This window comes from Marmota marmota, unplaced genomic scaffold (genome assembly GCF_001458135.2).
Source record: "Marmota marmota marmota unplaced genomic scaffold, marMar, whole genome shotgun sequence".
Classification (NCBI taxonomy): Eukaryota; Metazoa; Chordata; class Mammalia; order Rodentia; family Sciuridae; genus Marmota; species Marmota marmota.
In genome coordinates this window covers 12,118,075-12,145,157 of record NW_026000185.1, presented here as the reverse complement: position 1 = coordinate 12,145,157, position 27,083 = coordinate 12,118,075, and the positions used below count along the sequence as shown (strand labels likewise).

The window sequence follows — 27,083 nt, the reverse complement described above, 5'->3', positions numbered from 1 at the left end:
GGGGAGGTGAGCAAGACCAGCTCTCTTTGGGTGTGTGGGGAGGAGAAGGAAAGGGGGGAGGGCGGGAAGCCCCAGGGAGACGTATATAAATCTCCAAGGACGCCGGCTCCATTCATCACGGTTACTGTAAAGACAGGGATTTTACTTGGATGGAAAAAGAATGAATCATCGTGGTTTTTGAGTCTAACGTGAAGCTGGCTGAGAGGATTTCCCTTCGATCTTTCCAGTTCCTCAAGATCACGCGCACAGGGAGGAAGAGGGAAGCGCAGAATATTTTGTATCTACCTGGGAATGCTCTGCCCTGGGAGGGACTCAGAGGACAGACGGAAATCTCCCTTTGGTGGCTCTCATTGGGGAGAGAGAGGGAGAGCAGGAGGTGGTGAGGAAGGAGAAGGGGACCAAACAGGGCTGGAGGGACTTCCGTCCCACCCAGAGCCCCGGAAAGCAGAAGGTAGAAAATCGGACTCTGTCGGTCCCTCCTGGTCCTTGGGTCTCTCCTGCACATCTCTCAGGCGATGGCCGGATGCTGTTGGCATGATGCCTCAAACACAGGTCACCCTGTCCTCGGACGCGTCAGCCCAGGTGCCCAGGGTCTGCCCGAGGTGGAGGGCAAACGGGACTGTGTTGGGCACACACGGAAGCCACCTCTACTTTCACAGCATGGGGGACCTCGAGGGCTTTGAAGGGAGAGGTTGTCTCTAAGTGGTTGCCCCCTTTATGGGATGATTTTGAAATCTAATTTGCCTCTGAAGGTCGTTCTCTTCTGGGGTCATCTCAAGTGGGCGGTCGGGAGATGAGGGTTGGGGGAAGGTCAAATGTGCTCGTTAATGATTTGCCCAGTACGGAGTACATCCAGTGAGCCAGGCTCATGTCAAGCTCTGGGAACGAACGTTGCCCCAAAACGCAGAGAGACATTTCTCTCTCTGTTTTTTTTTTTTTAAATGCAATTACAGTGTTTTAAAGTTGCAAAGACCCTCCAGAGGATATCACGTATCAGGAACAGTGTTGAGCAACCCTTTACATACAAGCACTGCTTTGGGGGAAAATAAACATGTTTTCCCCACCACATCCTTTGGGTACAGAGAGAAAACAGTTTTATGGAATTCCTTGGTAAGGAGGGGCCCTTGCTCAAAGCTGGGTTCAATAGAAGGCTATCAGCCCAAGACTTGGCATTGCTCTTTGGCCAGGAAAATGCAAATATTGGGTAACAATTGGGAAGTAGCCCGTCAGGTTGGTTTTCAGACTCCTTGTAGGTCACAGGTGGCCCACAGGCTGTGGGTGACCAAGGGAACAGGCAGCGATTGAGAGGCTGGGCTGATTCCTTCCAGATCCTTTACACACGTCGCACCATTACCATCTTCCAGCTCATCTAACTGATCTCATTTGGTTGCAAGAGACCAAAAGGAAAAAAAATGGAGATTTAAAATTTTACGTGGTTTTAAAAGGTGAGCTCTGTGCATAAGGGTTGCAAGATTCGGATGTTAAACCATCGAGTCAGCACCCTCTGCCGTTCCCTGGACTCTGCTTTCCCTCCGGGGGCCTCCCTCCTGGGCAGTTCCCTCTGTATGCACCCACCGTCCACTCGGCAAAGCCAGGAGGACACCTGCCAGACCTAAACCCAGCAGAGAGAGTTGCTTCTCTCCAGGGCATGGCGGCTCCAGTTTTGGAGTTGGAGCTAAAGGGCTTTGCCTCATCTGGAATCGGTCTAAAGTGTCCCCTTGGCCAGGATGGGCCCATTGGTTGGGGATGGAACCAGATTTATGTAAGGTGTATGGAGACAGAGAACTGCTAAATGAAGGTGTGGGTGGGTGACAATGGAAACACAGAGACTCTTACCAATTCTATCTACGGGCTGTTCATCCATCTGTCCATCCATCCATCTATCCATCTATCCATTCACCCATCCATCCACCCACCCACTGGTTCATCCATCTTATACATCTACCCACCCACCCATATATCTCATACTTCCATCCATCCATCCACCCACCCATCTATCTTATCCACCCATCCACCTACCCATCCATCTATCCATCCATCTATCCCCACTCACCCACCCATACATCTTATCCATCCATCCATCCATCCATCCATCCACAGATCTATCTACCTACTATCACATCTATCCATCTACTCACCCACATAGCCACTCCAGTAACTAGTTAACTGCCCACACCTTTATTGTAGAAAGCAATCAAACATTCAGTGCATGGCATGTCTTATGGGTGCTTATTAAATATTTTTGGTACTGGGGATTGGACCCAGAGGTGCTTAACCACTGAGCCCTTTTTATATATTTTATTTAATATATAAAAAGGGCTCAGTGGTTAAGCAAGGCCCTTGGATACTTGGTGAGATACAGAGTCTCACCAAGTATCCAAGGGCCTTGCTAAGTTGCTGAAGCTGGCTTTGAACTCACGGTCCTCCTGCCTCAGCCTCCTGAGCCACTGGTGCTTGGCTTCTTATGAGTTCTAAAGCTGAGTTTTAAAAAAATTGACTAAACCAATGAATTTCATCTTATTCTCAGTTTTACATACTATGAAAAGGTGGATCACAACAGCTCACAGTGCCAGAGCCTGGGTGGGCACCTGGTCTCCTCAACTTTCTCAGGAAGAGGCTGCCTCACCTGTTGAGGAGGCGGAGTCTCCCAGCAAGGAACACGTGTTTGAACTACTGCCTAAACACAAGTTTCATGAAAAGGTCTATTTATCGGTAGTTTTATTATTAACCAGTGTTTATTTTCATCTCAGTATCCTATCTATCTTTCCGATTGAAAAGTTTACCTTTATTTTAATGCCACATCTCAGGGAAAAATACAAATAACAATTTTTAATGTCAGAGCCTGGTAGTTCTTACGGCAGGGAGCCTTATCCATGAAGCTCTTACCTGAACCATTGAAATATGCCCCCAAGTTTATACATGTCTTAATAAGGCTCAGAAATCACCATGATACAGGGGGGGGGGGGGAGAGACTTGGAATGTAAGGCTCTGGGAACACGTCTCTGAGCAAGGTTTTAATAATACCAGCAGAGTCAAAGCCGTGGTTGGGGGTGGGGTGATGGAACGTGCCTTCACCAAAATCATTATTATTTTTTTTTACACAAATCATATGATTTTTTTTTCTTTTGTCCAATTTAGGTGTCTTAGAAGCCCCAGCCTATTTGATAAATGTCTTATTTGAATTAAGCTGTGATCTTACAGTGGCTTGTGCACAATGGTTTCAAGATAGGAGTTCACTATGGAATTTACGATTGACGGCTGATTTCTTCACATTGTAAGAAAAAGGGGGAGTTGCACTGTTGGGTTTATTTGTTTGCTCAACAAATATTAATTGAGTGCATACTATGTGCTAGGCACTGCTTTAGCACACAGCGGTGAACACACAGAACAGAGGTGAATCCTTTCCCTGAAGGAGCTGGGTGCTTCAATGCCGGGTTCTTCTATTAAGCAATGACTGGCACAGCCACGTGCCCTCTGCGGGCCTCCACTTTCCTGTCTGTAGCCTGAGAGGCAGGTGAACTCAACCCCAAGCCAAGAAAGGAAAGCCAAGAACTCAGGTTGGGAAAAGGGAATCTCATCAAGGATGGGGTGCCCAAGTCCACCCACTGAAAGGTGTTCTGTTTAAGGCAAGGAGGCTACTGAACACCACTTGATCTGGGTGGCTCCCGAGGATCGGATGAGCACCGTTGGAGGGAGAGACCAACCACTCATGAGGTGCCCGGGCGGGTGGTGAGTTCCTTGCTACTGAAAGTGTGCCAGAGGCGGGACGTGAACTTGGCAGGGATTCTGGGGAAGAATGCACGTGCAGAACCTTCACACACCTGTGTCTGTGATCATCAGCACCTGCCCTCTCAGCACCGCACCATGGGGACCCTGTGGCCTCCACCTTTGCCGCAGCAGAAGAGAAGGAAGGAGGCGGTGTCAGCTTCCCGGGCTCAGAAGCGACACTTGTCCTTGCTGCTCACAGCCCGTGGGCCAGAATGAGTCGCGTGGCCCCAACTAATCAAGGAAACAGGGAATGTAGGTGAGCACTGTCTCCGTATAAGATTTTGTAAAAGTGCAGAAAATTATAATAATAATAATACCTATTTCAGAGAGTTGTTTTTAGCATTAAATGAACTGATCCATTTTACCATCCAATGACCCACCTTTTTAAATAAATGAGCTGTTATGGTTTGGATGTGAGGTGTCCCTCAAAAGCTCATGTGTGAGACCATGCAAGAAGGTTCAGAGAAGAAATGATGGGGTTCTGAGAGCCTTAACCCCATCAGCCAGTTCCTGAGTGGTAACTGAAGGGGTGGGTGTGGCTGGAGGAGGTGGGTGTTGGGGGCGTGGCTTTGGGGTACCTATTTTGTACCTGGCCTGGCTGGGTGTGGTGGCCTGTACCTGTAATCCCAGCAACTCAGGAAGCTGATGCAGGAGAATTGCAAGGTAGAGGCCAGCCTCAGCAACTTAAAGAGGCCCTAAGCAACTTAGCAAGACCCTGTCTCAAAATAAAAACGAAGAGGTCTGGGGCCGTAATTCAGTGGTAAAGCACCCCTGGGTTCAGTCCTATGGGGGTGGTGTACATCAGTATTGTCTGGTGGGGCCAGTTAAAAAGACAGAGCCCCCAGGCGGTCACTAATGAAGGGGGACGATCTTACAAGGGCACATACCCTGCCCGCACCATCCCACACCTCTAGGCCTGGGGTAGGCAAGGGGTGTCAGACGGGAGGGTGGGCCTGCAGAGGCCGGGTAGAAGCCGAGGCCGTGGGAGGCTGCAGTGCTCAGAGACCCACCCCGTGAACTTGCTATTACACGTGCCTTCCGAGAGGCTGCTTCCCCTCCACGGAGCAACCTCAGTGCCGCCGCCCATCTGAATCCGAAATGAATTCAATTTAGCCTGGTGTAATTGCTTATTTGATTCCCGAGGATGACATGCAGTTAGGAGGGAAATTGACATTCTGTCATTTCTGTTCCAATGAACGGAACTCCGACAAGTTCCCTCCTAGGTACTTTGTGGCAGCCGGGCCACCTGCTCTTCTTCTAAAGAGAAATCAGAGCGTGTGGGGAGCTGGGAATACAGACTCCCGAGCCGGGTGTCTTTTTAGAGAGTTGTGAGACAGATGAATCACCGAGGCAGCCAGGGGTATGCCCGAACCTCCTTTTCCTCTGCCTGACACAATAGCCCTCCTTCCAGAAAGCACTCTGTGTGGTTTCCTGAGCTAGAAATACGAATTCTTGCAGTTGTCATCCAAAGATCTTTGTATTCAAGGTCAATTTTTTTTAAAAAAATGCAAATAATTTAGGAGTTTGGAGACATCCCCAGGGGGATTCACCAAAGGACTCACAGCTCCGGACATTGAAGTCCTGGCTGCCTGACATCCTCCCTGCACAGACTGTCGCATGACCATAGTGTCTTCACTGAGGCTCACAAGCTGGGGAAAGGCCATCAGGAGCCTAACACAACCCACAGGACTTGAACAGAGGGGACAAATGTCAAATGTCAAGGTCCCTGGAAACTGAGGCTCCCACGTACCCTTGAGCAGACATGATATGGACCATAATCCTGTGACATGGCAAGAAAAACATTAATATTTTTAAATATTAAACCACAGAACCGTGCTTCTTGACAGGGGCAATTTTCCTCTTCCCCTTAGAGACATTTGGCCACACGAAGGCCTCTTCAGTTGTCACAGTGGGAGGGATGCTAACGGCAGCTTGTGAACAGAGGCCCATGATGCTGGCCGCCCCACAGCACACAGGACGCTGCCCACCAGGCAGAACTGTCTGCTCTAACTGTGGATGATGCCGAGTTCCAGAAATGCACGTTACATCAGGAGCCACGGCAGGTGACTGAGGCCCTGCAGAAGCAGATGAATTAGGGAGGACGGTCTCTGCTGGCCTTGGGAAGCTCCTCCCTGATTTGAGAAAGCTGGAGTCTTCGCCTTGAGATCTCATTGCGTTTCCTCCCTGTGACAAACCCTCCATCGGCTTCTTGTCATTTCCAAGGAGAAGTCCAACATATGCAGTGCAGCCCTGCAGACCCTGGGTGAGCACTTTCATCACCTCCTGCAGCAAGGAGGAGAAAGCCTGAGCCTGGGGCATGGATCAGAGAACCCTGCTCCCACGTCAAGTCCATGGGAAGGTGAAGAAAGGACACTTAAAAATAACCTGTCATTCCTGTGCCTGCAGATAGAGAGGGGAAGGCCGGGCGGTGGCAAAGGAATCCCGTGCAGGACCCAGGAGGGTTACTAGCAGATGAATCCTGATTTGTTCTGAAGCTGTGCGAGTGTCCTTAAAATGAAAAGGCGGGGGAGGATACACAGGTACCCTTTCCTTTCCAACTTCCTCTTGGGCTCAGAGCGTCATTTTCTCTACAGTGGCCGTGGGGTTCTGGAAGAGAGACGGCTGATGAAGATCTGATTTCAGGACCCGTGACTCTGTGTCACATTGCTGAGAAAATAACTCATTACACTTTGGGAAAGATACACACGGCTCTTCCCCGGTTCGTATTGAGCTCAGATTCCCTTTCTCCGGCCTCATGCCCTACTGAGACTGGACAGAAGGCGGCCTGGATTTATTTGGGCTGCATGCGGCTCGCACCTCTGCTGACTGGGTCGGTGATCTCAGGCTTCTTTGGGGCTGCTGAGAACCACGGGCCTCTTCCTACAAGTTCTTTCCTGCCCCGGCGTCTGGGCTCTGCTCCTACTTCTTACACTTCCATAGTCTTACCCTCTGCTATTCTTGCTCATCTTTCTGATCTTGGATCAGACTTTATTTTCTAGGGACATTGGCTGACTTGCTCCCGACCTGATCTAGTTTTCTGATTTGTGCCCCCTGCCCCATGCCTCCTTGGTCACACTTACCTCAGTGCATGCCTCTCTCTGCTTTTTGATGGGCAGCTCCCTGGGGGTGGGGGCCAGGGCTGTATCCATACACCTGGCCTGAAGGCATCTAGCAGGGGTGGATGACTGAGACGCCCCCTTCCCCTGCAGGCCTGGCCTGCCCCTGCTGTCATGTCCACGGCTGTGTTTGCAGAACCCGGCACAGTGCCTGGCACAGAGCAGGCCCCCAGGAATCGCGGATTGATTGGCACAGCCTGGCCGGGCCCCGAACTGTCCATCACTGAGATTGGAAAGAAAAGCTGCTTCCCACGCAGAGTGGCCTTGGGGCCCGCACGGCCGCCGCGCCTGCCCATCAGCATGCGGCTCACGCTGCCCGCCTCGGCCGAGGTGCGATCTCAATAACTCAGGAGCCTGGGGCACCCCTGCCCGGGGACCTGCCAGAGTCCACCTGGGAGCCCGGTGAGGCCGAGGCTGGGGTGGCCTGTCTCAGAACTGCCCCAACCCTAACCCAGGAAAGAAGTCACCCTGTCCCCAAGGTCTCTGTCTGCATAGCCCCGGGGAAACAGGACCACCTCTCCAAGCCTTGGTCCCTGCACCTGTAAAAAGGGTCTCCACCACCCAGGGTACACGGGGGAACGCACAGGGTGTTCTAATGCAGTGCCCAGCCCCGAGTGTGTGTGTGTGAGCGCATGCGCCTGTCTGGATCCGCCTCTGCCTATTAACACAAGCCGCTCGCATAGTGGCCCAAGCCTGAGCCGAAAGGAAGTCAAGGAGTTAGACATCAGGACAGCAGTCTGCCTCTGGGCCTTCTTGCGTGTCTTACCCACGTTCCCTGGTCGAGGATATTCATTCCCAAGAGGCCTCCGAGCCCAGGTACAGCACCAGACGCATCCACACTGCCACCAGGAGAAGAGAATGAAAGGATATTAGCGTGGGAACTCCAAGGGACACTGATGCCCCTTGCCCTGATCAGGACAGGTGGATCCAAAGCTGCCAGAGACCCAGAGCTTAGTCCTGATGCCACCACGGAGGCCACATGGGCCCCCAGCGGAAACCTTCCCATCTGCTGCTCGGCATAAAGAAGCTCTTCTGCTCACGAACGGCATCAGGTAGCTGCTTATTGCTACTTACCGGAAGAAGATTCCGTGTAAACAACACACAGAGGCTGGCTACGCGTGTGACAATAGCTTTGGAAAGACACGATTCTGTCGCATGCCGGCTTGAAGCTGGGAAGCATCATTAGAAAAGATTTCAACTTGAGACTCTCGCATTCTGCATCCCAGTGTTTGGGGTCAAGGAGAGTCTAAAGAGGCTCACCCACTCCTGCCGTCCTCTCTCCAGTAGTCCCTGGGGCCCTCTTGGGGCTCAGCCCTCTGCTGGGCTCTGGGAGGGAAACAGAACAATGAGATGGAATCAGTTCCTAGAAATGGCTACATTTTCATTGGGGGGGGGTGGATATCTGAACTATTAGTGACCATATGAGTCATGGATTCAACTAATATTTATTGAGCATCTCCTACATTCCAGGAATTGCACTGGGCATTCAGGATACAGAGGCAAGCCAAACAGAGACTTGTCCTTCCACGAAAGTACTATTGCTCCTGGGAAGGGACAAGCAAATAAATGGGTCATTGATACCTCTCAGGGCCACATGCTTTTGCAGAGCAGGGCCATCGCCTGGAGCGCGGTGGCAAGGCTGCTATTTTCGTGGTCAGAAAGTCCTGGGGAAGGCCTGTCATTTGGACCAGGGGCTGATTTTCATCAAGTGAGACTCAAGGAGGTGCCTTCCAGGGAGAGGACAGGTACACAGAGGTGGTGTCCCCTGACCTCTCAGGACCTCTGCTCAACCTCCCCGCCTTCCCCTGCCGAAGCCGGACACCAACCTTGCAGCCTCCCTTGCAGCTAGAGCCAAAGCAGGTGACCTCTTTTCCACCAATCAGGTTGCTCACTCCGGGCTTCATCTTGGCAGTGGGCACCGCCCCCAGTGCTAGTGACAGCCACCCAGACAGGGCAGCGGTGGCCCACAGGGGTCCAGGTAGTGTGTCCAGGCCTTGGCCTCACAAGGCCAGTGGTCCTCTGCTGCTCTGCTCTTCAGTGTGAGTTTGGGGATGGACTTTGGTGCAGCCTCAAAGCCCGTCCACCTGGTGCAGCTGCTGTAGGAACAGATGTTAAAACAGCAGCGGGTCCTTCTCCCAGTGGTCCTGAGGCTGGAAGTCAGGGGTCAGAAGGTCAGCTTTCCCTCTGGGGCTCTAAGCCCGGTTTCAGGTATTAGGACATGGGGACGCCATTCATTCATTCAGCCCATCCCATCCCATCCCTTCCTGGAGATCTTGCAGGCTAATAACTTCTAATAGGTTTCATTCCAGTTGGTGCCAGCCTGGGTTCATTTCTAGTTTTGGTGGCCGACAGCAGACACTGGTACTATCCTGTATCTTGATTCCTGGTCTCCAAAGGCAACCAGGGGTCTGGAATGGAGCCCTGCTCAGAGTCCTAACCCTGAGAATGGGTCAGGCAGGGGCAGGTGACTCCCTGCCTTCCCGTCCCCTCCCCTGTCTCCCTCTCTGAGCAGACAAATGGAACTGTCATGTCAGCAACTCTGTGGCTGAGACATTTTCTTTTTGGTTAAAATGTATCTCCTGGTCCTAAGAGGTTGTGAGGCAGACCTCACCGCGGAGAGAGAAGGAGGCCGGAGAGGTGGCCAGCCTCAGCGCATCAACTATTTATGACTTTGTTAAAAAATAAAAACCAGATCACACTCACCCACAAGACCTCGGAGTACCTCTGGGACAGAGCAGTGTGTCATAACCTCTCGGCGGAACTTGCTCTGTCTTCTCCCTGCACCCACGCAGTTAGAGGCTCCCTAAGGAAAGCTTTGCATTCACACTTGGAAAAAAATCAACAATTCCACAGACACAAGAAGCCGTCCAACATGGTGATTTCACACTGTCCTCAAACCTGAAACCTGGTGCCACTGCTTACTAGCTGTGTGACCTTGAGGATATTCCTTACCTCTCTGAGCCTATTTTCTCATCCTTGAAGGTTACTCATGCCTGTTTTGTTTTTGTTGGTCTGTTCGTGTTGTGATGATTGGTTCTTGGCTTAGTGTTGGCACATGTGAGCCTATGAAGACATCGTCACACCCACACAGTGTGAACGGAGTACTGTACTGTCCCCCACTTTAGAATTCAGTTGGCACCAGCTATATGGCCTTTTCTCCTGTTACCTGTGCTGCCCTCCGTGTTGCCTGGCGCATGATAGGTGCTTCGTGCATTTTTGGTGGGTAGATCTGTATTGTTTTGCTGGGTGTACCATCTGCGTTTAGTGGACTGAGAAATGACAAGTTTGACGGGTCACCATGGAATGGAGCTGTTTCTCTGGCCCCGTCTGCCTTCAGCGGCACCTAAAGCTCACCAACACCGGCTCCGCTCTTCTCCTGGGAGTCCCTGGGGAAGGTCCCACCTATTCCTGCCAGCACAGGGGACCTGCCCTACGTGGGGAGGCAGCCATGTGCTCTCTGCTCTCTGCTCTCTGCTGCCCCCTGCAGGTGAGGTCACCATCAGTGCCAAGGTTTATGACCATGACGTTCCCCAAGTCCATGCTGAACAAGAATTGCTGGGCCTACCAATGACTGTGGCCGCACCGAGCGTCCCTGATAATTTCCTGGCAACGACCCTCAGTTTCGATCTCCTCTTTGACTGTAGCTCGATGGACCCATCTGCACTCCATCATCTGAGCTGGGTTCACGTTGCTCTCCTTTCCGGTTCCTGACCTGAGGGTCGTGGGGATCAGGAGTCGAGGTTCTGCTGGGGAAGAGGGAGTCACATGAAGGGTTCAGGGACACACTACCTCATGTATTCGGTCTGTGATTCCAGTCCAGCCGCATCTTTTAAGTCTGAGTTTCACTGCAAAACGTTAGTCATCTGGTTGTCACTGGGACTGAGATACCCCACAAAAACAGTGTAAAGAAGGCAAACATTTATTTTGGGTTCATGGTTTCAGAGGTGCACCCTGCGGTCGGCTGGTTCCATGGCCCTAGGCCTGAGGTGGGGTGCTGAATCGGGGTGGAAGGGCAGATCATGGAGGAAGGAAAGCACTTGCCCTGTGGTAATCAGAAATCAGAGAGAAAAAGTGAGGATCCAAGGACAAACCATGGAACCCCCCTGTGACCCACTCCCTCCCGTCATGCCCCGTCTGTCTACGGTTACCGCCCAGTTAGTCCATTCAAACTATTAACCCATCGGATGGATCCGTCCACTGATTAGGTGACAGCTGTCCTCATCTAACTCCTTCACCTTCTGTATTAATGTAGGAGTTTGGGGGGACACTTTGCATCTAAACCATAATAGAGACAATTAGTATTCCTTCCTCAAAGAGATAATTAAGGGTGATGAAATCATAAATATAAAGAAATAGTTTGTGCCTGGCATACATTAGGCACAAAATAAATGCTAGTCATCATTTTTATTTCCTTAGGTGAATTATTTTCCTAGGGACTCCACCATCCTGGGTGCTGGTAATGCCTTGTGGTAGGTCTGACGCATCTTCCAGGTATTTTGGGGTAGAGGCATAATCAGGTGGTGGCAGAGAGGATGGGGAAACGGCCTTTTGAAAAGGGGAATAAAATAATAACATGAGAACCACGAGTCTGTTAGAGAGGTCACCTGCAGAACCAGCTCCAGGGATCTGAAACTCAGAGCCTGAGAACCAATGTCGTGTGATTATTGAAAACCTGGACCGTCCACTCCGAGGCTGTTTTAACTCCAGATCTGGTGTGCGCCAGCCGACAGCTTTGGGCAAGTCTCTCAGTGTTTCTGGGCCTCAGTTTTCTCCTCTGTCCATGGGGACGATCGTACCTACCTCAGGATTGCCACGGGAATCGAGTGAGGTTTTCCACGCCGAGCATTCAAAGCCACACGTGGTGCCTGCCAATCAATATCAACAGTTACTAGTCCTTCAGCAAATCAATCAAGAACATAAACTTTAAAAAGGGAGATCCATTGATAGGTCTGCCCCTACACTACCCAGATGATCCATGCCCCTCCAGATGGCCCAGTCACACTTCACCAAATGCCCAGCGTGCAGGGATTCTAGCAAATCCCCCCGACCACGGCTGAGTGTATGAACCCATGGGAATGGGCTTGTGTGTGCAGCTGAGGTTTTTTGTTCTGCTTTCTCTACCCCAGGTGCTCACGGAGCTGGAAGACCCTGCGTGTCCTCCACGGACCCCGGCCACGCTCACTCCTAGCAGTCGGGCCCATCTTGGAATTTCCTGCAACAATCAAGGACACAGAGTTTCTCGGGGGCGCTGGGGGGGCAAGCCAGAGAAACGGACTCGAATCCCCCGTGTTTTGGAGGTGCTCAAGAGCATTTCCTGGAACAGAGCGGTGGGGAGCACCCTTGGGCTCCCGGGTCTGGACCCCGACACTGGACACATGAGGGAGGGCCTGGGAGGGTTCTGTGTCCAGAACAAACTGACCACAACAACCAAGTCCCTTCCCAGGGGAACTGGCTGGCTCCTCCTGCTCCCTGCAGTCACCTGTCACATCAAGACTCTAGGAGCTGACCCCCGTGGGCAGGGGAGAGAGCAGATCACAAGGTGTAGGCTGGACCTGAACCCCTCAAAGGGGGCCTTCTTAGGTACCTGATATTTTCCCAAGAGCTTTGTATATATGAATCTATTTACTCTATCAACGAATCTATGAAATTGGAGTCTTAGTATCCCTCTTCTTTCATAAATGTGGCAAATGGAGGCCCAGAGAGGTCAGGTAATTAGCCCAAGATCACTCAGCAAGGAGTCTGGCTGCCAAGTGGGCACTCGGACCCGACTGCTTCTGGACCCCGACGTTCCACGACTGAAGCTTTGCTCCGTCACTGAGTGGCTATTTCTCCTGCTCGAGTGCAGACTCTGGGCCATGTCCCCAGGGTGCTGTGTGTCTTCATCATTTATCACAATGCTTCACCCTCGGAAGATATTTGCGAGCCAAATCAATGAATGAACATATGGGGACAAGAACACGTTATGTCTTTTTTAAAAAACGAAAGACCCAAGGTCCCTGTGGGAGGTCCCCCCTCAGGACTTTCAGGGGCTGTGTGTGGGACCAGAGAGCAGCTTTCAGGAGAACAGCCCCAGGCGAGGCCTGAGAAGAGAGAGTGTGGCTACTGTTGGCTCCCTGCTGCGGCTGACCTTGCTACCTGTCCCCGTGCCCAGCCTCCGGTCGCCCGTCTGAGCTTAATGGCAATGCATTTGGGCCATCAGTGGTGACAGCGGCTGGTGGCCCTCTAAGAATCGGGAGGCAGAAGAGCGTGAGGCAAGCTGCCCGGGCCTGGGATGACCGTGGGCCTCCCTCTGCGCCCGGAGCGTTCGTCAGGAATGACACTCAGGTTGGGAACAGGCCAAGGACAGATAGAATCCCCAAGGCCACGTGCCCAGTAACCAACTTCCCCAGCCACATCCCACCTGCCTACAGTGACTACCTAGTGGATTCATTCCCACCAACTGGATTAATCCACTCAGGAAGCTACGGCCCTCAAGAGCCAATCATTTCCAAAGAGCCCCACCTGGGACCCTGGCCTTATTAGGACCCTGCTTTCAGGACACGAGCTTTTGGGGGGACATTCCTGAATCAAACCATAATACTCCCCAACAGGCAGAGACACCCTGTTAGAACCTACCTGAGGTCCCTCCTCCAGGCAGCCAGAGCACTCGAGACAAAGGCCAGGTGGACCCCACCCCAGGGATTGACCCTGGCCCTCAGACTGGAAGACGATTTGCAGCCGAGCAGCATCTGACCTACCATCATCATGAAGTGGGTCTTTGTTTTCTGCATGAGGCACTGAGAACTGGGGTCATTTGTTACTGCAGCATATCCATGCCTACGCTGACTGATACACTGCGGCAAGAGTGTATTTCTGAATGGAATTCGTGTGCACAATAACAACAGGGAACAGAAGGATGGAGAATGGTGGAAATGGTCATCCGGCTGGGAAAGGCATGCTAGTCCTGCTGGCCTGGCCAGGGCCTAAGGCATTGCTGGTGGTGGTGATGGTGGGTGATGAGGTCCAGGGTGCATAAGTTCAATAACTTTTTTTTTTCCTTCAGTTTTCCCAAATCACTCACTTTCTCTGTTGAATTTCACATAGTAGACACAACACTTTTTTTTTTTTTAAACATGGAAAAGGATTGCAACAGAAACTATAGAAAGAATATAAATACACAAAGAAAATATGGAGATCTTGATCCTATTCCACTCAATTCTTCCCGGGGGATGATCACGGGTATTGTTCGGCATAGATCTTGTATCTGTGCATAAATGGCATCAGACTGTATGCATTGTTCTTCAATTTTCTTTTCTTTTTTTTTTCGTGTGTGTTATTTTAACTTAGCGTCTTTTGGAGATCTTTCCACCGCGCTGCATGGAGGTCTATCTCATTTTTATAATGGCTTCATATTATCCCATAATACGGATGAAGTGTAATTTATTGAACTTTTCCACTATTAATGGACATTTATATCCATTTGAATTTTTACCTCCTTCTGTGATTCATGGGCTCTGAACGCTCTGCTAAAGTCAAGCTGTACCACGCAGCCGTACAAATGATCACATTTTTCTCTCCCTGAATTTGTAAATGTCTTATCAACCACAGCATGGGGGTGGACGGAGGAGTCGGCTGCCGAAGTCCCCTCTGCAGGCCCGGGCTGTTTGCCTGCAGGGTCTGCGCAGGAGGAGAAGCTTCCTGAACAGGGGCCCCTCCCCAGCCCAGACCCCTCCCTCCCTCCCTGTTGCCCTGGGCACAGCCCCTAAGAAGATTCCAGGTCAAAGTGCTTCCTGTCCTTTGACCCAAGAGCTGTGTCCGGTTGCAAATGGAATCCTAATTAATTTTACATCTGGGTTTGGATGCGGAACTATTCTGTCAAGCGGCTCCAAGTTCAGAGTTCATTTATTTTGGGTTTCTTGAGCCCTCGGTTTCAGTCTCTGCCAATCCCTGCTCCTCGTCTGCCTCCTTCTCTCCTCCCTCCCCAGACTCAGGACTTCACCCTCTGAAGACGATCATGCCCATGTTAATCATCGCGAGCAATCTTTCTGGGAGCGAGGAGCAGAACGTAGCTTTTTTTCATGGGCTCCGAAAGTTAATAAGTAACTGCCCTACCATCACCATGAACTGGCCCTGAGAACTGGGGTCATTTGTTACCGCAGCATATCTATGCCTGCCCTGACTGATACACCGTGTCCTGAGACTGTGGCAAGAGACTCATAAAGGACTGGGAAAATAGGAAGAGAATTTATAACGGAAGATTTTCCAGGTCCCTCCCCTGGAGCGGTGCCTGACAGAGGCCTTAGGACACTTGGCTTCTCAGCTGCTGCCCTCACTACGGCGACGGTTCCTCGGCCAGCAAGATGTACCTACAAGGTCAGCTCCACTTTCAACACACGACTTCCCAATTAGCGAGTGGTCATCAGTGATGGAAGTGACTTCCTGTATGTGGGGATGTCCCCGGGAACAAAGCAAAGGACGGCTGACAGTGGACAATGCCAAGGTCACCAGAAGCCAGCCATGGATTCCCTCCCTCTGCTCCCTGACCTAGGCCCATGGGTCTGAAGTGTCCACCATGATGCTGGGCTCTGGTGGCCCTTGTCTGGTGAACCAGCAGCAGCTCCCAACATAGAGCAGTTGGTCCAGGGATGGGCACACCACCCAAGCTGGCCACTGGGACCCCTTGGAAAGCGGCTCTCTGGGCAGGTGACAAGTCTCCAGGACAGAGGTTCAGAGCTGGAGGGGACGGGGCACCTTGGCCTTTGTGTGGGAAAAACCCCTTGGAGATGAAGCCAGTCCTGGAGGGCAGGGTGAGGGGGGCATGTTCCCAGTGTCCCGGTGTGTTCTGAGCATCCTGGACCCCTGACCCACGCCCCCCGCATCCTCTACATCCGTGTTGTCCTTTGTTTCTGGAATGTTCATCCCCCACCATCAGCTGGTCACTCCATCGGCCCTGAGCTTGAAGACCTCCTGCCGTGGGGCCTCCCCGGACCCCCTCCGTAGCAGCCTATGAATGTCTTCTGTCCAGCGTGATCGGACAGACTGATGGATGGGCCATCTGCTCCATGTCCTCCTTCCCACCAGACAGTGAACTCCCTTGGGTCCCCATTGTCCCCAAAGCCTGGCACTTTGTAGGGACTTGGCCAGTATCTGCTGAATCGGAGTCTCACTTGGGTGGAGGCCAACTGACCAGCGCTCAGGCTCTGGACTTGGTTCCTGGGTTCGAAGCCTGCCAGGTGCCATCCTGGGAAAACTCACTTGCTGGGCGCGACTCAGTTTCCTCATCTGTGAGATGGGCTCAAGTGGGGCCTGCCTCCCGGGGTGGCCCCAGGCTTCCTCCAGGTATTGTGAGTGGAGCCCCGAGCACGGGCCCAGCGCACGGGTGTCGGGGACACAGTGGGCTGCGCGCCTCCTCCTTGGGGCTGGGAAGATGCTGCCGCTGCTGCCCACGCGGAGAGAGCCCAAGGACGGGCTGGAATCTAGGCTCAGGACTTCTCAGGACACTGTGTGCCCGCATGTCCCTGAGTCGGAGAGGAAAAAAGATCACCCACAGGAGATGGAAACGGAAAGCCATTGGCCCTGCCTGGGTCTGGAGCCTGTGGCCCCCGTGAGGGCAGGGACCGGCCACGTCCAGGGCTGCAGCTCCTGGTGCCTGAAGGTCTTGAAGGTCGTGCTTCTCAACAAAACCACGCGGCTCTGGGTCAAGGGTGGCTTCTGCCTGAGCGGGTCTGGGACCCGAGGTGGAGCCCGGTGGCCACGCTGCTGGACCACGTTCCCAGGGCCCGCAGGTGCCCGCTGGGCAGCAGGGACAGGGACGGCGGGGCAGGGCGGGCTGGCTCCAGGGCCCGAGACGGGGTGGCGCGGAGGAGGAGGGAAGACAAACTGAAATGGAAATAAATACCGTGCGCCACAATCTCATTAATGTCTAAAATTAGATTAACGTAATTAAAAATTTAAAAGCCAGATTAAAGCGTGTCAGCCTGGAATTGAGTGCTGAATCATGTTGTGGTCTTCTTGCTCTTTCCTTAGCAGTTTGCTGCTAATGGGTGTTTCAAAGACAACCCGGTTACATGTTGTTCTTTGTGATTTTTAATTATCACCAAACACATCCAATTGGCCCTGTTTCGGAGACATGGCTCTTGCAGGGTGTGGCTGTCACAAGGATCCGAAAACGTTCAGATGGACGCAGGATCCTTTGGGGCAAAGAAGGGAGGCTTAGTCATGTCCTAGTGGCAGGCGTGAGCCTCCCGGGTCACATCTGTCATGGCGACCGGCCTAAATATTATTGAGACTCCCATGTTCTAAGTAGAGAAATCAAGGATCAGAGAGGTAAAGAAATTGGCTTGGGCCACACAGCTCATTAGTGGAATGGCAGTTCTCTTTGGCGTCAAAGCATCTAGGCTTTTCATGATCTCTCTGCAGAATAAAACACCCTGGGGTTCCATTTAAGGGCTGTGTGTGTGTGTGTGTGTGTGTGCAGACAGGAGGCAGTGCCAAGAGACACAGAGACAGAATAAAGGTCTAGTTGCAAAGCGTCTGTCCCTCGGTTCTTGCTGAGCTCCGTCCCGGGCCCATTACCAGCTGATAGAATTTACTCTACATTTGGGGGCTCCTTGGAGCTGACCAGGGGGCATGTGGCCACCCCCACGTCCCTGTTGAGCTTCCGGGTTCCCGGAGCACCTTCCCCTCACCCTGACCTCCCACAGTGAAGCAAGCCCTTTAACAAGAGCCCGGGGGTGGACCTTGCCTTGCCCTCACCCAGATCTGAAGGTTGACGTCCACCCCGAGCTGCCTACACCGGGGAGCTACGTCCATTATTTTTATTCACTTTAGAAGTATTTACTGAGACCCACTGTGCGCTGCCCAGTCTTCTAGCTGCTGAGACTAAGACCCCGAACCGAGACTGGATTCTAGAAGATGCCATGTTAAAAATCCAGGTAAAACACAAAACGGCTCAGCCTCCGGGGAAGACAGATCCGTGGTTCATCAACAATTCAAATTCAGAATCACCCCGTGACTCGGCAACTCCATTCCCCAAGTTACGGAAGACCGAGGCTCAAACCCATGGCTCTGTACACACATAGCCCACACAGTGGAAAAGGCCACCGGTAGGTGAGTGGACACGTAAGATGTGGTCTATCTGTGCAACGGAGTATTACTGGGTCATGAAAAAGGAATGCCATTCGGACCCACGCTGCAGGATGAAATAGCCTCGCGAACACGATGCTAAGTGAAGGCAAGTACAGGAGAAGGGCACGTGTTGTGACCCCATTGATACAAAAGCACGCAGAACAGGGGGCTCCGGAGACACAGAGAGCAAATTGGTGCTTGTCAGGGGCCGGGGAGTGGGCATGGGAGAGCTGCCTGAGGGCTGTGGTTCTGTTCTGCACTAGTGATGTCTGGGAATAGACAGAGGTGGCGGCTGTGTGGCGCTGGGAACGGACGGAAAGCCACTGTACGGTACACCTGAAAGGGCTTATTTTAGGTCACGTGGATTTTATGTCAATTAAAAAAACCCCACAGACTAACTGGATGACCCTAGGTAAGAGTAGGAGGCAATAGGAGCAACAGAGGGGTAACCCACCAAGAATCCACAGGCGAAATGTCAAGGGGTCAAGGGGAGGTGGAGAGGCGCTCCACAGGGCGTCCACCAGGGGGCGACGCCCGTGTGTCTGTGGGCTTTGTGAGGGTGGTAACCGAGGCGCGGGCAGGAACCAGCCGCAGCCCTGGGTGCAGCTGGGTAGGGGCCCTGGAAACTCACTGGTGGGCTACGAAGCGGTGGTGGCACCCTAAGTCTCAGGAGGAAGCCACTGGAGGGTGGTGATCAGGTTACAAAGACTGATTTGAAAAATGGAGGTGAGACTCACAGGTCATCCCATTAGCACTTTTAGGCGAACAATCCAGCAGCATTTGGTCCATTCACAACGCCTGGTGGCCACCAGCCCCGTGTAGTCCCAGGACACTCCGTCACCCCCAAAGGAGACTGGACCACTAAGCAGCCACCCTTGCTCCCCCTGACCCAGCCAACCACCACCTGCTTTCCTCCTCTAGGGACTCCTCGGTTCTCGATAATGCACAGAAATAGAACCACACGATGAGCAGCCTTTTGTGCCTGGATCCTTCGACACCACAGTGCTGTCAAGGACGGCTCACACTGTGCTTGCATTGGTACCTCGTTCCTTTTTACAGCTGCATAATATTCCAATGTTTGGATCTGTTGCGTTTTCTTTCCATTCATCTGTTGATGGACATTTGGGTTGTTTCCTTTTGGTCTTCGTAGATAATGATGTTATAAACGTTTCTGCAAGAGTTTTTGTCTGAACACCTGTTTTCAGTTCTTGGGTGATCTCTGGGGCGCAAATTGCTTGGTCAGGTGGGGATTCTGTTCATCCGGCCATTTTTTTTACAACGGAAGCTCCGTTCTGCACGTACTGACAGGCAGTGTCCTGAAGAAGACTGTTGGCTGCTGTAGGACCCACAGATGGCAGGCAGTGGGTGGAGGGAGCAGGGAGACGGGTCCGGAGGCTGTTGCCATCATCCAGGGAGGAGGTGACGGTGGCAGAGACGTCGTTAGCAGGAGCCGAGGTGGGGCCGTGAGGGGTGAGGCTGGATTCAAGATTGGGAAGGGAGACTCACAACTGACAGAGAACCTCAGGAGGACCCTAGCCGTGGGGGAGGGCAGCACAAAGGCTTCTGTAGTCGGAGGTGAAGTGAGAGCAGCCAGGGGGACCGGCGTCCTGGGGACGGAGAGGGGTGTCTGCACAGTGACTGGTGCTCACTTCTGCAGGGGAGCTGGGCTGCCGGAGAAGACTCCTGAGGACGAAGGTGTCCCTCTGGAAGACACCTTGATGGGCGCTGGGAGGAGGGGGGACTCTGAGACAGGAGGAAGAAAAGACAGAAGGGTGAGGGGACGGATGGGGGGATGGATGGAGGAGATGATGGATGGATAAGATAGACGGCTGGAGGGGCGGGTGGACAAGGTATGTGGGTGGATGGATGGATGGAGGAGTGGATAATATGGATGGGTGGATATATGGATGGATGGACGGATGGGTGGGTGGGTGGATGGGTGGGGAGACAGCTCTGTGTATGTATATGTAAATGGGCGGGTAAGACAAATGGGTGGGTGGACGGAAGGATGGATGGACAAGCGGATGGGTGGATGGTGAGTGTCCTCTGTCCTTCCACGTGCGTGCCAACCCGCAGAGGACAGCTTGTCACTGTGGAGACCTTGTACAGCCACTCTGCGGCCGGGAGGGGTGGTGGCGGCGGCTGTGGTTGGGCCTGGCCTCTCACCTCCCCCTCCTGTGTCTGCAGGGGATCTGCTTCTGGGGACTGGGTGCCTTCGCTTTCCACAGGGCCCTGAAGACCAGCGAGGCTCACCAGAGCTCTCCACCGTCTTGGCAGCACCTGTGTTTTCTGAGCTGAGGCCGAGGTTGCCGGGAGGCGGCGGGTCTTGCAGGCCTTAGAGGCCACGGGGACCTTGGATTGGATTCTGAGAGGAGGGGACCCGTGCCAGGGGGCGGATGTGGTGGCTTCATCTTATTTACATTCCAACGGCTGCTGGGGTGTGTGGATGGCGGACGGGAGGGACAGACAGGAGCAGGGGAGACGCTCGGAGCTCCAGACACCCTGGTCCTGGCTCTGCTGCCCGACGGCCAGGTTCGCGTGCAGTCCAGTGGGTGCTTTGGGGCAGTTCCTGAGGGCCAGGCCCAGCCTCCTGGGTGCCGAGGGGGCCATGGAGCGTTCTGGGCCCCTTGTGGGGCTGACAGTGCAGGGGAAGAGGCAGAGAGGGAGGTGACAGGTGTGACTAGCGGGACACACGGGGGTGGGGCCTCAGAGGGACCTCATGGAGGCGGAGGCCAGGCTCCCAGGGGGCTTCCTGGGGACACTGGTGTTTCAGCTGAGGACGTGAGGCTGGCGGGACTCAGCCGAAGGACACAGGCATGGACCAGGGTGCAGTTTCACCCGGGAAGCCAGTGTGGCTGCGTCAGGAGTTAGGCCAAATGTGACTACCTTATGGTTACGTGCAAGTGGTGCGTGCGTGTGTGTGTGTGTGTGTGTGTGTGCACGTGTGTGTGTGCAGGGCTGGGCACAAGCTGGTCAGCCCTGGGGGTCAGCTATAGATGGGTCATGAGACTCCAGACTCCAGAGGCTGGCAGAGCCGAAGTTGTGGCAGAGCACACGGGGATCCTACCTGAGGGCACTGGGGAGCCACTGATTCTAAAAGAGAGAGGGTATCGCTCCTCCTGTCTTTGTTCCTCTCTCATCGTGGACCTACCGTCCGAGCCCACCTGGGTGAGAGGGGCCTTTCAAACTGAGACCTTAGGAACGAACCCACGTGCGGTGCCTTGGTATAAGAGGTACGGCAGGGAGAATATTCCCAGGGTAATCATCTCTCTTAGATAAAAATGACCTTCTCCCTGTTATGCTCATAAAGGTTTGTTTTGAAAGTTTAGGAAACAGACTAGAAAACTGAGCCCGATGAGAAGCCTGCGGTTCTACTGCGGAGTGGTCACCTGGCTCCTGGCTGGTTGGTGATCCTGCCTGTCATTTAAATTCACACAAAGTCAGGATTTGTATATAAAAGGGCTCATGATCCACACCTGCTCTATGTGCTGTTGCGTGTTTCTTTCACTTGGTGACACAGTGTGGACGGCTCCCGGGCTCCTGTCCCAGGGCTGCAGAGGCCAGGTCCACGGACCCGCTGGAAATCACAGGAACGTATTACGGCGCCAGAGGCCAGAGGCCCAGCCACGGTGTCTGCAGCGCGGCTCCCTCTGGGCCCGTCGGGTGGCCCTCCTGGCCTCTCCTGGCTCTGGGGCTGGTGGGCACTCTGGTGTCCACAGGCCTACAGCCATGTCCCTCTGATCTCTGCCCGGTCACAGGACGTTCTCCCTTTGTCTTCATGTAAGGACCCTGTCATCCTGGACTGGAGACCCACCTTACGACCTCATTTTAACTAATCACCTCTGTAACCCCCTGTTTCCAAACACGGTCGCATTTCGAGGTGCTGGGATCAGGACCTCAACCTGAGTGGGTAGGAGATGCAATCCAACTCCTCACGCCTTTCCCTGTCATTACATTTTGATTTGTTTGTTTGTTTGGGTATTGGGAATTTCACCCAGGGGTGCTTTACCACGAGCCACATCCCCATCCCTTTTTATTTTAAATTTTGAGACAGGGTCACTAAATTGCTTGGGGCCTCACCAAGCTGCTGAGGCTGGCCTCCAACCTGCAATCCTTCTGCCTCAGCCTCCCAGGTTGCTAGGATGCACCACGTCAGGGATGCACCACTACACCCAGCTGTTAGTTTTTAATTGCTACAAAAGATTGCTTTTGATGGATGGACAAGTGTCCAGCGACCAGTCCTCTGTCACGTGGAATTTCCAATCTGCACAAGGACCTTGAAACCACCTGCACAGACATTTCCTCTGCAAGGACCTTGTTGTGGGCATGACCTAGACTCACCAAGCAGCTTCAATCCCTGCCCGCCTATGGCAGACTCGAGTTCTTTGAAACACCAGACAAGAACACAAAGGGAACCTTGCCTGACCAGAGCAGTGACTTGACCAAAATTCCCCCTCTGCAGTCCCGGCTCCTCCAGATCTGGCCGCGTGTTGGAACACGACCTGTTCTAAGTAGATGGTGTCAGTTACTCAGGCCAAGGTGAGGAATGTTCTAGTCCACCCAGGTTCTGTGCATGGGCGGAAAAAAAAGATGTCACTCTACCTCTCAGGATACTACCCCCAAAGGAAACCTGTGTCTGAAAGTTCTAGAACCTCCCCAACCTGAGCAGAAAGCCTCAGAAACACACACACACACACACTCTCACAACACACACACTCACACACACACACTCACACACTCACACACACTCACACACTCTCACACACACACTCACACACACTCACATACATACACACTCACACACACACACTCACACACTCACACACTCACTCACACACTCACATACATACACACTCACACACACTCACACACACACATTCATACACGCACACACTCACACACACTCACACACACTCTCACACACACACACACGAAGCAGGGCCTGCCCTTCTTGCTCTGTCTCATTTGACTATCCCAGTGACCTGGCCACCAGGGCAGGGCCACTCTACAGGAGTCTCCAGGTGTCCTGCTCCAACCGCGTGGCCTCAACCTCGCCACCACTGCGACTAGGGAGCCCCCGGGTGTGCACACCCCTGCACCCCCTACTTCATCTTCCCCTGCGACCTTGGAGGACAGGAGGGTGCTCTGCACCCCGACACCCAGGGAGGGGAGGCAAGCCCTGGGGACACACGCTCAGACCCAGCGGGCACAGCCGGGAGGTGCGGGTGCTGGGGTGGAACCCGGCTGCCCGACTCCCCGGCCACATTTCCAGTCCCCAAACTCCTCACCGTGGGCTGGGACAGGCTGGGACCCTCCTGGCTCTGTCAGCTCAAGGACGGCAGCTTATGTCCATCTGACAGCGCAAGAGACATGCAGACCCAGGAACATGGCCGCGGCTCCGACGCCCCTGACCAGGTGGCCCTTAAGCTGTGAGCCAGGTGGAAGGGGTGGAGCCACCTGGTGGGCGGAGCTTGCGGGGTCCGCAGAGGAACTCACCTGGGAACGGTTTTGTGCATCTTTCTGGGAGTTGGTCCGCGTGGTTCCTCGTGAGAGTGGGTCCTGCCTTCGGCCCAGACAGAACCAACACGGGATCCACAGCAGAACTTCAGATCTGTACGGTAGGTTTTCTGGAAACCGCTGTCAATTTTATTGAGAAAAACCAATTGCCTTTCAGCATCCCAGTCCTTAAAGAGCCTCCCCCTGACCCCGAACCACGCACCCCCAGGTGCCTAGGAGACAGATGAGGGAGGAGCCGGTCGTGGTGGCGCACACCTGTAATCCCAGCCACTCGGGAGGCTGAGGCAGGAGGATCGTGAGTTAGAGGCCTGGTAATGTAGGGAGACCCTCTGCAGCTTAGCAAGACCCTGTCTCAAATTAAAAAATAATAATTTAAAAAAGGACTGGGAATGTTGCTCAGTGGTAAGCGCTTCTGGGTACAATTCCCTGAACCACAAACAGAAAAACCCAGAAATGAAACAGAGAGTAGGAAAGAGGGTGTTTGGATGGACAAAGCTTGGTAGAGAAAATCAGGGGGTGCATCTGGAAGCACCCCACCACCCAGGGTCCACAGACTCTGCCTCAGCCTTGGGCCCCTGTGTCCCTTCATGTCCCCCACAGCCACCTAGGTCTAAGCCACCTGCGGCTGAGCCTATGCACTGATGGGTCTCCCTGCCTGTCCTCCGGGTCCTTCCTGTCCTCTGGCCTCACAGAGGCTGAAATGACTTCTAACCTCCCGCCGTGGGGACAGCGTCCCTGGGAAGCTTGGGATGGTGGCTGCGCAATGGGACTGACCGGCGGGCTCTCCTGGTCTCCTCCTCCTGTCCCTTCCAACTGCACTGGCTCAGCCCCTCCCCTGCTCCTGTCCCCAGCTCGCCCCTGCCTGCGGCCTCTGTATTTGCTGGCATCTCCTGCCCCTGGAGCTCTGCAGGGCCACCCCCTCCTCAGCACCCAGGGTGTCACTAGCTCCTGCCTCTCGGTGGAGGCTGCCTGGATCCCGTCCCTCGCCACCTGGCCGTTGCTGTCCCCCGTGGCCCTATCACCACGCAGATCGTCTTTTACTGACCTCTCTGACTCGCCCAGTGGAATGCGAGTCCCTTGGAGAAGCGTCTGAAAACCGAGGTGCTCAATCAACATGGCTGAGGAGGGAGGATGGGCAGGTGGTCAGGGCTGTCCTCAAAGGTGACGGTCAAGCAGACCCCAGCCAGCTCTCAGGGAAGCGGGAGTGGGCCTGGGGGTCCCAATGTTGCAGGTGAGTGACGGGGTGTTCCCCAAATCCAGGGAGGCGCAGCTTCACCCCATTTAGTGGTACATGATGGTCCCCGCTGGGGAGAGCCAGGCCACGGGCCGTGAGGACCCCGAAGACTCCAGCGGAAACCATGTGGCTAAGGGCTGCTGCTCCCACAGAAACCTGCAGGAGAGCCAGGCCGTCGGGCAGCCGCGGTGCTCCCAAGAGGGCCGATCAATCTCCGTTTGATTTGTTTAAAGACAACAAATAAACAATGTGGGGCTCTTTGCAAGGTCTGGGTCCCTCCTTTGCTGAAATTTGGGGAAAGGAGGCAATTTGAAATTGCCGGTTAGGACGCGACAGGCAGATCACATCCATGGCTCAATCGGATCCCCCTGTAATCATAGCTAATAGCTGTATTTTTCTACTACTAAACAATCCTGATTTTTTTTTTAAAAAAAAATCTAACTATAGAGCTGGCTGCATGACACTAGCCTGCTCTCTCCCACTTTGTTCTAATTTCGTCCCAGGCTGAGGGTGACCGGCTGACCCTCGGAGGGGGAGAGCCTGCAGGGGTGTCTGCAGAGACTTCTTGAGAAACCCAGGACTGCACACCTTTCCTGGAATTCAAAGGGCCCGTGTTTTTTTCTAGGATCAGAACACAGAAGGCTCCTCTGCCTCCACTTCCTTGACCTCTGCCAATCCCTGAGCACACAAATATGTCCCTCCCTCAGCAGAGTCCTTTGATGACTTCCCCACGGCTGCCCGGCTACCTCTGAACCACTCAGGTGGCTTGCCTGGCCCAGCCAGCCTGGCCCTGACCCACCTCCTGGCCCCAGCTTCCTCCCATCCCCACACAAGCCTTTTTCGTTCACGTTCAGCTGCGAGAAGTATTTTCTGCAGTCCCCGATGCATGGTCAAGGTCAAGGGCTCTGGGAGCTGGGAGGCTCCTTTCTAATTCTGGCTCCACCACTTATGGCTGTGTGACCTTGAGCAAGTCATCTGACCTCTCTGGGCTGCAGGGCCACACCCAGGACACAGGGATGCTGGGAGTCTTTGCTGCATAAGGGAGCTGTGGCAGCAGGCACACTGGTCACGGCCCGGTGCCGGGGCAGTGGTTGGCACATGTATGTGCCCGGCAGAGGGTGGTTGTGAGCGTCTCTCCTCTGAAGTGATTTTTTCCTTTATGCACCTGCCATTTTCTCAGCCAGGATTACTGTTCTGCTCCAATCCTCCCTCCCTGTCGGACTCATCTTCTAGTTTTTAGCGTGGACATGGCCACTTCCTGGAACCCTTCTGGGGCCACATCTTGGATTGGGTTCCTGTCCCTGAATCCAGTGGCACCCTCAATGTCCTCAGATGTCACCCATTAAAAAAATATATATATATATATATATTAGTTGTAGGTGGACACAACACCTTTATTTTATTTATCTTTATGTGGTGCTGAGGATGGAACCCAGGGCCCCACCTGTGCCAAGCGAGTGCTCCACCGCTGAGCCCCAGCCCCAGCCCCCCTCCCCCAGTGTGCTCTAAGGGCCTGTTTGTGCATCTGTCTGACCAAGAGCCAGGGTTTCTCAACCTCAGCACCATGGACACTTGGGGCCAGCTCGTGTCAGGGGTGGAGGGGGGTCTTGTGTGTTGAGCGGCACCCTGACCTCCACCGTCACTCTCCGTTGTGACAACGAACACAATGTCTCCAGATGTGGCCGAGCCCCCCTGGAGCTGGGCATGACATCTCCCCTGGGTGAAGCCATCACACTAGACTCTGAGCTCTGACTGGGCAGGAGCTCGGCTGTCTTGCTTGCCCTCGATCCCCAACCACTCAAAGGGCACGGAGCATGTCCATGCCCCCACAATGGCACATCTGTCAACGCTGGACCAAGGATAAGACCCACAACCTGAAGATCCCTAATGGAGCAGGAAAGTTCCTGTCACCTAGTGATGCCTGGGGCAGGTGACGTCCCAGTGTGGAAGACAGCACACGCGTAGGTGGCATGACGAACGTCCCGAGTGTCCGGTTGTGTGAAAGTCCAGCACACACTGTGTATAGCCTGCCATGCTTGATGGTGACAATACATGACCGTTGCTGCTTCATGCATGACCACGGGATGCTTCATATCATTCTAGAATATTCCTTCTCCTTAGAAAAAAGCATTTCCCATAAAACAGCGCTCCGTGTCACATGCCACCACGCGTCACATGTTCCCGTCTTTTGACAGTGTCGCTTTCTCCCTCTTCCTTGTGCTTGGTTTCACCTCATGCTGCCGTGGTCCTCACGGCCCTAGGAGCAAGACGGTGCAGTCCACACGCCTGCACACGCGTGGGCACACACACGCACACGTGCACAGCCTGGGCGTGTTGGGCTG

At 53.6% G+C, this 27,083-nt stretch overlaps 1 long non-coding RNA gene across 1 annotated transcript; it reads right to left on the bottom strand.

Moving 5' to 3' along the window:
* Positions 1-9,214: 9,214 nt before the first annotated feature.
* Positions 9,215-24,684, bottom strand: LOC125612276. Its single transcript, XR_007342571.1, has 4 exons — positions 24,553-24,684; positions 23,487-23,627; positions 11,685-11,749; positions 9,215-10,926 (listed from the first exon to the last, which is right to left on the bottom strand). It is a non-coding gene; the product is annotated as an uncharacterized LOC125612276 (long non-coding RNA).
* Between the last annotated feature and the right edge of the window lie 2,399 nt (positions 24,685-27,083).